Source organism: Pseudorca crassidens, chromosome 19, assembly GCF_039906515.1.
Source record: "Pseudorca crassidens isolate mPseCra1 chromosome 19, mPseCra1.hap1, whole genome shotgun sequence".
Classification (NCBI taxonomy): domain Eukaryota; kingdom Metazoa; phylum Chordata; class Mammalia; order Artiodactyla; family Delphinidae; genus Pseudorca; species Pseudorca crassidens.
The window spans coordinates 24,185,133-24,194,499 of record NC_090314.1 but is presented as its reverse complement, the minus strand read 5'-3'; the positions used below and the strand labels follow the sequence as shown (position 1 = coordinate 24,194,499).

The following is a 9,367-nucleotide window of genomic DNA, read 5'->3' as shown; positions in this document are numbered from 1 at the left end:
GCCCGGACCCAGACTCCGCCGCGGGCCCAGTGGCCGTCCTTTCGGCCCGCGAGCCCCTCGACCTGCACCTGGCCGCCCCCACCGGCGCCCAGCCCCGGCGCCGCCACCTGTGTGCCTGTGTGTCCCTCCACAGCTCCCTCCGACAAAAGCCCCGCCCCACCACCACCCCGCCCCTCTGGCGTGTCACCGCGGTTGGGTGCTGGAGCGGGATCGAGGGCAGGGGCCGCTTCCCCGGGCCTGCCGGCCACCAGGGGCGGGGTCCTGAGCTCGGCGGGGGGTGTGGGGGCAAGGGTGGCCTTGCCGGGGCTGAGGGGCCGTGGCGACTCAATGGTGGCTCCCGGTGGCTTCGGGCCGGCTGCTGTCAGGCAGGAGGGCCGGCCCGGGCTGCGGCCGGGCTGCGCCTAGCTCCGCGTGGGCGGGCAGGACCGATGCCCAAGGGACCACGGGCCCCGGGGCCTGAAGCCTCCGGGGCCACGTCCCTGTGAGCGACGTGCGGGATCTTGGGCGGGGCGCCAAGCGCCGAAGGGTTTGCTGGGTCACGGCCGCCCTGGGCTGGGAGGTGGTCGCCAAACCCTCCGCCGCCGCCCGATACCCGAGACCTCCGTTCCCCCTGCCTGGGCGGGCGAGGGGGCCCTGCCGGGGCGGGCCGGCCGCCAGGCTGGCGTTAAGGCGCCAGCGCCAGCGAAACTGGGCCTCAAGAGGCAGCCGTCGGCCCCCGCCCCCGTCTACGGCCATACCACCCTGAACGCGCCCGATCTCGTCTGATCTCGGAAGCTAAGCAGGGTCGGGCCTGGTTAGTACTTGGATGGGAGACCGCCTGGGAATACCGGGTGCTGTAGGCTTTTTGCCTCCCGCTCCGCCCGCCTTCTCCTTTACTCGCCCGCGGCGGGGGGGCCGCCGGCTCCGCCCCCGCCGAGCCCCGCTGCAGGCAGTAGTCAAGGTGGTTTACCTGCCCGAGCAGGAAGCTTGGGCGACGGCAGAAGTGGGAAGAAACTCTTGAGCACAGGTTCTTGGGATCCACGGAGCAGCGCATGCACATGCCATGGGTGCCTACACAGCTGGCTTGCTTGTCTGTGGGGAAAGGCGAGATGGGTCAGGGCCTGGGTTCCTGAGGGGCTGAGAATCAAGGCAGGGATAGAAGAAAGGGGACAGGCCCACATCCCCTGAACCCACGCCGGCGCCCACTCACCTTTGTGGAAAATACGATTGAAAAGTGCCCGCAAGAATCTCTTCAGATGCCTCCAGAGTTGAGGGAAGAAGGGGAGGGGGGAGGCCGGGAGCAGGGTGAGCCCTGAAATCCAACCCTTGTCCTGTCACACCCCAGCAGCCCTCCCACCTCAGCCCCTTCAAGACCCCAGGGCTCCCCCAACCGCGCTGCACAGATCCTGCCCTGACCATAGTCACCATGTTGATCCCCACGTTGAGCAAGATGAAGCTGACCGGGATCAGAAGAATTGAGTATCCTTGCTCCTGGCATTTCCTGGGGATGGGGCCAGTGAACGGCTCGGCTCGGTAGTAGTTTCGCTCACCCATGGCCGTTGGTCCCAGGACTGCCTGGGCCCTCTGCCCTCCAGTTTTAACTGGGAGCCAGACTGGGTCATAATGGGGCAGGTGGTGAGGTCACAGTGAGGGAGGGGGATGAAAAGGAGGGCCCAGAGTGGCATTCCCTGGTAACCAGGGTCAGGTAAGCTGAGCCTGGACAGTCAAACAGGGCCCGGTGGCCGGCATACATCCCCTCGAGCGGTCACTCATTCGCTCACCGCCCGCTGACTCACTTGTTCAAATGACACATTGCGTCTCTTGGCCCCTCTTGAGACTAGGAAGACCTTGGCCTCAGAGGCCTGCTGAAGGCCTGGCTGGAGTCCAGAGCCTCAGCCTTCTTCATGCCCTTCACTGGGCCTGGAGCTGGACCTGCCCAGATGTGGAACCTCCCAGTTTGGAAGCAACGTCTTGTATGAGGCTCTCTGTGGACAGGGACAGCTGAGACACAGAGGAGGTGCCCAGAGACCAGGGGTTTGGAGTCTGCAGCTGCAGATGTACTTAGTGCATGGTATAGGACCAGGAGGGGCCTGCTGGCAGAACTGTGGCCACTAAACCAAAGGGACCCTCAGGCCAAGAAGGGGACACTGGCTTCTTATTGCAGGAAGCCAAGCGCAGGGACCCAGGCTGGCAGAAGGAGTGGCGCTTCCAAGCCACAGACCACCAATGTTTCCTGGACTCTGGAGCTCTTTATTCCTCTCTCCATGCCCTGCCGCCCCCTGCCCCTGCCCCCATTTGCTGCTGGTAAGTTCATTTTCCCAGTCTGGCTCCCGTGCAGAGAGGGCCTGGAGGCCGAGGTGGAAGGTAGCAGCGAGTTGGCCCGCGCTTGGCCCTCCTGCGGTTGCCGCTTCAGCACCAGACTGTCATACACACCTGGTAGTTGGCATTGCCTCCCGGGTTCCGGCTGAGTGGCATGAAGGTGGGCGGGGGTGGAGGGTGCTCGGTAGCCTGGACGTCGGGCAGGAGGTGAGAGGGGCGGAGGAGCAGCGCTGAGCTGGGAGCCGGGGCCCGCTGGTCCGAGGCCTCGGCCAGTACCGTGAGGGAGGCGGAGGTGGCCACAGGGCGCCGCAAGGGCAGGATCTCAGCCCATTCGGCCAGCGGGTGCCGCACCTCGTGGGGATCGCGGGAGTAATCCAAGTGTCCCGTGGAGGGATGCAGGCTGCGGTTGGACTCGCTGTGAGCACAGCTGGGGAGGCTACGTCTGTGGGCCGGTGGGGTGTCGCGCTACCAGGCGTCGGGCCGGTAGACCCGAGGCACCAGAGCGGATGGAGGCTCAGAGCCCTCCAGACCCAGACTCCGCCATGGGCCCAGTTGCTGTCCTTTTGGCCCGCGAGCCCCTCGACCTGCACCTGGCCGCCCCCACCGGCGCCCAGCCCCGGCGCCGCCACCTGTGTGCCTGTGTGTCCCTCCACAGCTCCCTCCGACAAAAGCCCCGCCCCACCACCACCCCGCCCCTCTGGCGTGTCACCGCGGTTGGGTGCGGGAGCGGGATCGAGGGCAGGGGCCGCTTCCCCGGGCCTGCCGGCCACCAGGGGCGGGGTCCTGAGCTCGGCGGGGGGTGTGGGGGCAAGGGTGGCCTTGCCGGGGCAGAGGGGCCGTGGCGACTCAATGGTGGCTCCCGGTGGCTTCGGGCCGGCTGCTGTCGGGCAGGAGGGCCGGCCCGGGCTGCGGCCGGGCTGCGCCTAGCGCCGCGTGGGCGGGCAGGACCGATGCCCAAGGGACCGCGGGCCCCGGGCCCTGAAGCCTCCGGGGCCACGTCCCTGTGAGCGACGTGCGGGATCTTGGGCGGGGCGCCAAGCGCCGAAGGGTTTGCTGGGTCACGGCCGCCCTGGGCTGGGAGGTGGTCGCCAAACCCTCCGCCGCCGCCCGATACCCGAGACCTCCGTTCCCCCTTCCTGGGCGGTCGAGGGGGCCCTGCCGGGGCGGGCCGGCCGCCAGGCTGGCGTTAAGGCGCCAGCGCCAGCGAAACCGGGCCTCAAGAGGCCGCCCGCGGCCCCCCGCCCCCGTCTACGGCCATACCACCCTGAACGCGCCTGATCTCGTCTGATCTCGGAAGCTAAGCAGGGTCGGGCCTGGTTAGTACTTGGATGGGAGACCGCCTGGGAATACCGGGTGCTGTAGGCTTTTTGCCTCCCGCTCCGCCCGCCTTCTCCTTTACTCGCCCGCGGCGGGGGCCGCCGGCTCCGCCCCCGCCGGGCCCCGCTGCAGGACCCACCTCCTCAGGCCCCTCCCACCACGGCGCGCGCCGGCGGGGGCGCTCCCCGCCGGCCCGGCCGGCCAGGCGGCCAGAAGGCGGCCCTGGAAGGCAGCCGCACCCCAGACGCTCCCGGGGTGGCTGGCCCAGACCCAGACTCCGCCGCGGGCCCAGTGGCCGTCCTTTCGGCCCGCGAGCCCCTCGACCTGCACCTGGCCGCCCCCACCGGCGCCTAGCCCCGGCGCCGCCATCTGTGTGCCGGTGTGTCCCTCCACAGCTCCCTCCGACAAAAGCCCCGCCCCACCACCACCCCGCCCCTCTGGCGTGTCACCGCGGTTGGGTGCTGGAGCGGGATCGAGGGCAGGGGCCGCTTCCCCGGGCCTGCCGGCCACCAGGGGCGGGGTCCTGAGCTCGGCGGGGGGTGTGGGGGCAAGGGTGGCCTTGCCGGGGCTGAGGGGCCGTGGCGACTCAATGGTGGCTCCCGGTGGCTTCGGGCCGGCTGCTGTCAGGCAGGAGGGCCGGCCCGGGCTGCGGCCGGGCTGCGCCTAGCTCCGCGTGGGCGGGCAGGACCGATGCCCAAGGGACCACGGGCGCCGGGGCTTGAAGCCTCCGGGGCCACGTCCCTGTGAGCGACGTGCGGGATCTTGGGCGGGGCGCCAAGCGCCGAAGGGTTTGCTGGGTCACGGCCGCCCTGGGCTGGGAGGTGGTCGCCAAACCCTCCGCCGCCGCCCGATACCCGAGACCTCCGTTCCCCCTGCCTGGGCGGGCGAGGGGGCCCTGCCGGGGCGGGCCGGCCGCCAGGCTGGCGTTAAGGCGCCAGCGCCAGCGAAACTGGGCCTCAAGAGGCAGCCGTCGGCCCCCGCCCCCGTCTACGGCCATACCACCCTGAACGCGCCCGATCTCGTCTGATCTCGGAAGCTAAGCAGGGTCGGGCCTGGTTAGTACTTGGATGGGAGACCGCCTGGGAATACCGGGTGCTGTAGGCTTTTTGCCTCCCGCTCCGCCCGCCTTCTCCTTTACTCGCCCGCGGCGGGGGGGCCGCCGGCTCCGCCCCCGCCGAGCCCCGCTGCAGGCAGTAGTCAAGGTGGTTTACCTGCCCGAGCAGGAAGCTTGGGCGACGGCAGAAGTGGGAAGAAACTCTTGAGCACAGGTTCTTGGGATCCACGGAGCAGCGCATGCACATGCCATGGGTGCCTACACAGCTGGCTTGCTTGTCTGTGGGGAAAGGCGAGATGGGTCAGGGCCTGGGTTCCTGAGGGGCTGAGAATCAAGGCAGGGATAGAAGAAAGGGGACAGGCCCACATCCCCTGAACCCACGCCGGCGCCCACTCACCTTTGTGGAAAATACGATTGAAAAGTGCCCGCAAGAATCTCTTCAGATGCCTCCAGAGTTGAGGGAAGAAGGGGAGGGGGGAGGCCGGGAGCAGGGTGAGCCCTGAAATCCAACCCTTGTCCTGTCACACCCCAGCAGCCCTCCCACCTCAGCCCCTTCAAGACCCCAGGGCTCCCCCAACCGCGCTGCACAGATCCTGCCCTGACCATAGTCACCATGTTGATCCCCACGTTGAGCAAGATGAAGCTGACCGGGATCAGAAGAATTGAGTATCCTTGCTCCTGGCATTTCCTGGGGATGGGGCCAGTGAACGGCTCGGCTCGGTAGTAGTTTCGCTCACCCATGGCCGTTGGTCCCAGGACTGCCTGGGCCCTCTGCCCTCCAGTTTTAACTGGGAGCCAGACTGGGTCATAATGGGGCAGGTGGTGAGGTCACAGTGAGGGAGGGGGATGAAAAGGAGGGCCCAGAGTGGCATTCCCTGGTAACCAGGGTCAGGTAAGCTGAGCCTGGACAGTCAAACAGGGCCCGGTGGCCGGCATACATCCCCTCGAGCGGTCACTCATTCGCTCACCGCCCGCTGACTCACTTGTTCAAATGACACATTGCGTCTCTTGGCCCCTCTTGAGACTAGGAAGACCTTGGCCTCAGAGGCCTGCTGAAGGCCTGGCTGGAGTCCAGAGCCTCAGCCTTCTTCATGCCCTTCACTGGGCCTGGAGCTGGACCTGCCCAGATGTGGAACCTCCCAGTTTGGAAGCAACGTCTTGTATGAGGCTCTCTGTGGACAGGGACAGCTGAGACACAGAGGAGGTGCCCAGAGACCAGGGGTTTGGAGTCTGCAGCTGCAGATGTACTTAGTGCATGGTATAGGACCAGGAGGGGCCTGCTGGCAGAACTGTGGCCACTAAACCAAAGGGACCCTCAGGCCAAGAAGGGGACACTGGCTTCTTATTGCAGGAAGCCAAGCGCAGGGACCCAGGCTGGCAGAAGGAGTGGCGCTTCCAAGCCACAGACCACCAATGTTTCCTGGACTCTGGCGCTCTTTATTCCTCTCTCCATGCCCTGCCGCCCCCTGCCCCTGCCCCCATTTGCTGCTGGTAAGTTCATTTTCCCAGTCTGGCTCCCGTGCAGAGAGGGCCTGGAGGCCGAGGTGGAAGGTAGCAGCGAGTTGGCCCGCGCTTGGCCCTCCTGCGGTTGCCGCTTCAGCACCAGACTGTGATACACCTGGTAGTTGGCATTGCCTCCCGGGTTCCGGCTGAGTGGCATGAAGGTGGGCGGGGGTGGAGGGTGCTCGGTAGCCTGGACGTCGGGCAGGAGGTGAGAGGGGCGGAGGAGCAGCGCTGAGCTGGGAGCCGGGGCCCGCTGGTCCGAGGCCTCGGCCAGTACCGTGAGGGAGGCGGAGGTGGCCACAGGGCGCCGCAAGGGCAGGATCTCAGCCCATTCGGCCAGCGGGTGCCGCACCTCGTGGGGATCGCGGGAGTAATCCAAGTGTCCCGTGGAGGGATGCAGGCTGCGGTTGGACTCGCTGTGAGCACAGCTGGGGAGGCTACGTCTGTGGGCCGGTGGGGTGTCGCGCTACCAGGCTTCGGGCCGGTAGACCCGAGGCACCAGAGCGGATGGAGGCTCAGAGCCCTCCAGACCCAGACTCCGCCATGGGCCCAGTTGCCGTCATTTCGGCCCGCGAGCCCCTCGACCTGCACCTGGCCGCCCCCACCGGCGCCCAGCCCCGGCGCCGCCACCTGTGTGCCGGTGTGTCCCTCCACAGCTCCCTCCGACAAAAGCCCCCCCACACCCCGCCCCTCTGGCGTGTAACCGCGGCCGGGTGCGGGAGCGGGATCGAGGGCAGGGGCCGCTTCCCCGGGCCTGCCGGCCACCAGGGGCGGGGTCCTGAGCTCGGCGGGGGGTGTGGGGGCAAGGGTGGCCTTGCCGGGGCTGAGGGGCCGTGGCGACTCAATGGTGGCTCCCGGTGGCTTCGGGCCGGCTGCTGTCGGGCAGGAGGGCCGGCCCGGGCTGCGGCCGGGCTGCGCCTAGCGCCGCGTGGGCGGGCAGGGCCGATGCCCAAGGGACCGCGGGCCCCGGGCCCTGAAGCCTCCGGGGCCACGTCCCTGTGAGCGACGTGCGGGATCTTGGGCGGGGCGCCAAGCGCCGAAGGGTTTGCTGGGTCACGGCCGCCCTGGGCTGGGAGGTGGTCGCCAAACCCTCCGCCGCCGCCCGATACCCGAGACCTCCGTTCCCCCTGCCTGGGCGGGCGAGGGGGCCCTGTCGGGGCGGGCTGGCCGCCAGGCTGGCGTTAAGGCGCCAGCGCCAGCGAAACTGGGCCTCAAGAGGCCGCCCGCGGCCCCCCGCCCCCGTCTACGGCCATACCACCCTGAACGCGCCCGATCTCGTCTGATCTCGGAAGCTAAGCAGGGTCGGGCCTGGTTAGTACTTGGATGGGAGACCGCCTGGGAATACCGGGTGCTGTAGGCTTTTTGCCTCCCGCTCCGCCCGCCTTCTCCTTTACTCGCCCGCGGCGGGGGCCGCCGGCTCCGCCCCCGCCGGGCCCCGCTGCAGGCCCCACCTCCTCAGGCCCCTCCCACCACGGCGCGCGCCGGCGGGGGCGCTCCCCGCCGGCCCGGCCGGCCAGGCGGCCAGAAGGCGGCCCTGGAAGGCAGCCGCACCCCAGACGCTCCCGGGGTGGCTGGCCCGGACCCAGACTCCGCCGCGGGCCCAGTGGCCGTCCTTTCGGCCCGCGAGCCCCTCGACCTGCACCTGGCCGCCCCCACCGGCGCCCAGCCCCGGCGCCGCCACCTGTGTGCCTGTGTGTCCCTCCACAGCTCCCTCCGACAAAAGCCCCGCCCCACCACCACCCCGCCCCTCTGGCGTGTCACCGCGGTTGGGTGCTGGAGCGGGATCGAGGGCAGGGGCCGCTTCCCCGGGCCTGCCGGCCACCAGGGGCGGGGTCCTGAGCTCGGCGGGGGTTGTGGGGGCAAGGGTGGCCTTGCCGGGGCTGAGGGGCCGTGGCGACTCAATGGTGGCTCCCGGTGGCTTCGGGCCGGCTGCTGTCAGGCAGGAGGGCCGGCCCGGGCTGCGGCCGGGCTGCGCCTAGCTCCGCGTGGGCGGGCAGGACCGATGCCCAAGGGACCACGGGCCCCGGGGCCTGAAGCCTCCGGGGCCACGTCCCTGTGAGCGACGTGCGGGATCTTGGGCGGGGCGCCAAGCGCCGAAGGGTTTGCTGGGTCACGGCCGCCCTGGGCTGGGAGGTGGTCGCCAAACCCTCCGCCGCCGCCCGATACCCGAGACCTCCGTTCCCCCTGCCTGGGCGGGCGAGGGGGCCCTGCCGGGGCGGGCCGGCCGCCAGGCTGGCGTTAAGGCGCCAGCGCCAGCGAAACTGGGCCTCAAGAGGCAGCCGTCGGCCCCCGCCCCCGTCTACGGCCATACCACCCTGAACGCGCCCGATCTCGTCTGATCTCGGAAGCTAAGCAGGGTCGGGCCTGGTTAGTACTTGGATGGGAGACCGCCTGGGAATACCGGGTGCTGTAGGCTTTTTGCCTCCCGCTCCGCCCGCCTTCTCCTTTACTCGCCCGCGGCGGGGGGGCCGCCGGCTCCGCCCCCGCCGAGCCCCGCTGCAGGCAGTAGTCAAGGTGGTTTACCTGCCCGAGCAGGAAGCTTGGGCGACGGCAGAAGTGGGAAGAAACTCTTGAGCACAGGTTCTTGGGATCCACGGAGCAGCGCATGCACATGCCATGGGTGCCTACACAGCTGGCTTGCTTGTCTGTGGGGAAAGGCGAGATGGGTCAGGGCCTGGGTTCCTGAGGGGCTGAGAATCAAGGCAGGGATAGAAGAAAGGGGACAGGCCCACATCCCCTGAACCCACGCCGGCGCCCACTCACCTTTGTGGAAAATACGATTGAAAAGTGCCCGCAAGAATCTCTTCAGATGCCTCCAGAGTTGAGGGAAGAAGGGGAGGGGGGAGGCCGGGAGCAGGGTGAGCCCTGAAATCCAACCCTTGTCCTGTCACACCCCAGCAGCCCTCCCACCTCAGCCCCTTCAAGACCCCAGGGCTCCCCCAACCGCGCTGCACAGATCCTGCCCTGACCATAGTCACCATGTTGATCCCCACGTTGAGCAAGATGAAGCTGACCGGGATCAGAAGAATTGAGTATCCTTGCTCCTGGCATTTCCTGGGGATGGGGCCAGTGAACGGCTCGGCTCGGTAGTAGTTTCGCTCACCCATGGCCGTTGGTCCCAGGACTGCCTGGGCCCTCTGCCCTCCAGTTTTAACTGGGAGCCAGACTGGGTCATAATGGGGCAGGTGGTGAGGT

General features: G+C 68.7%; 5 non-coding genes across 5 annotated transcripts; all 5 read left to right on the top strand.

The window, feature by feature from the left end:
* The first annotated feature begins 723 nt into the window (after window positions 1-723).
* LOC137213988 (5S ribosomal RNA) lies at window positions 724-842 on the top strand. Its single transcript, XR_010938605.1, has one exon. It is a non-coding gene; the product is annotated as a 5S ribosomal RNA (ribosomal RNA).
* Window positions 843-3,544: 2,702 nt separating this feature from the next.
* On the top strand, window positions 3,545-3,663 carry LOC137213529 (5S ribosomal RNA). The gene has a single exon (XR_010938166.1). It is a non-coding gene; the product is annotated as a 5S ribosomal RNA (ribosomal RNA).
* Window positions 3,664-4,600: 937 nt separating this feature from the next.
* LOC137213987 (5S ribosomal RNA) lies at window positions 4,601-4,719 on the top strand. Its single transcript, XR_010938604.1, has one exon. It is a non-coding gene; the product is annotated as a 5S ribosomal RNA (ribosomal RNA).
* A 2,694-nt stretch (window positions 4,720-7,413) lies between these two features.
* On the top strand, window positions 7,414-7,532 carry LOC137213986 (5S ribosomal RNA). Its single transcript, XR_010938603.1, has one exon. It is a non-coding gene; the product is annotated as a 5S ribosomal RNA (ribosomal RNA).
* A 937-nt stretch (window positions 7,533-8,469) lies between these two features.
* LOC137213985 (5S ribosomal RNA) lies at window positions 8,470-8,588 on the top strand. The gene has a single exon (XR_010938602.1). It is a non-coding gene; the product is annotated as a 5S ribosomal RNA (ribosomal RNA).
* Window positions 8,589-9,367: the final 779 nt, after the last annotated feature.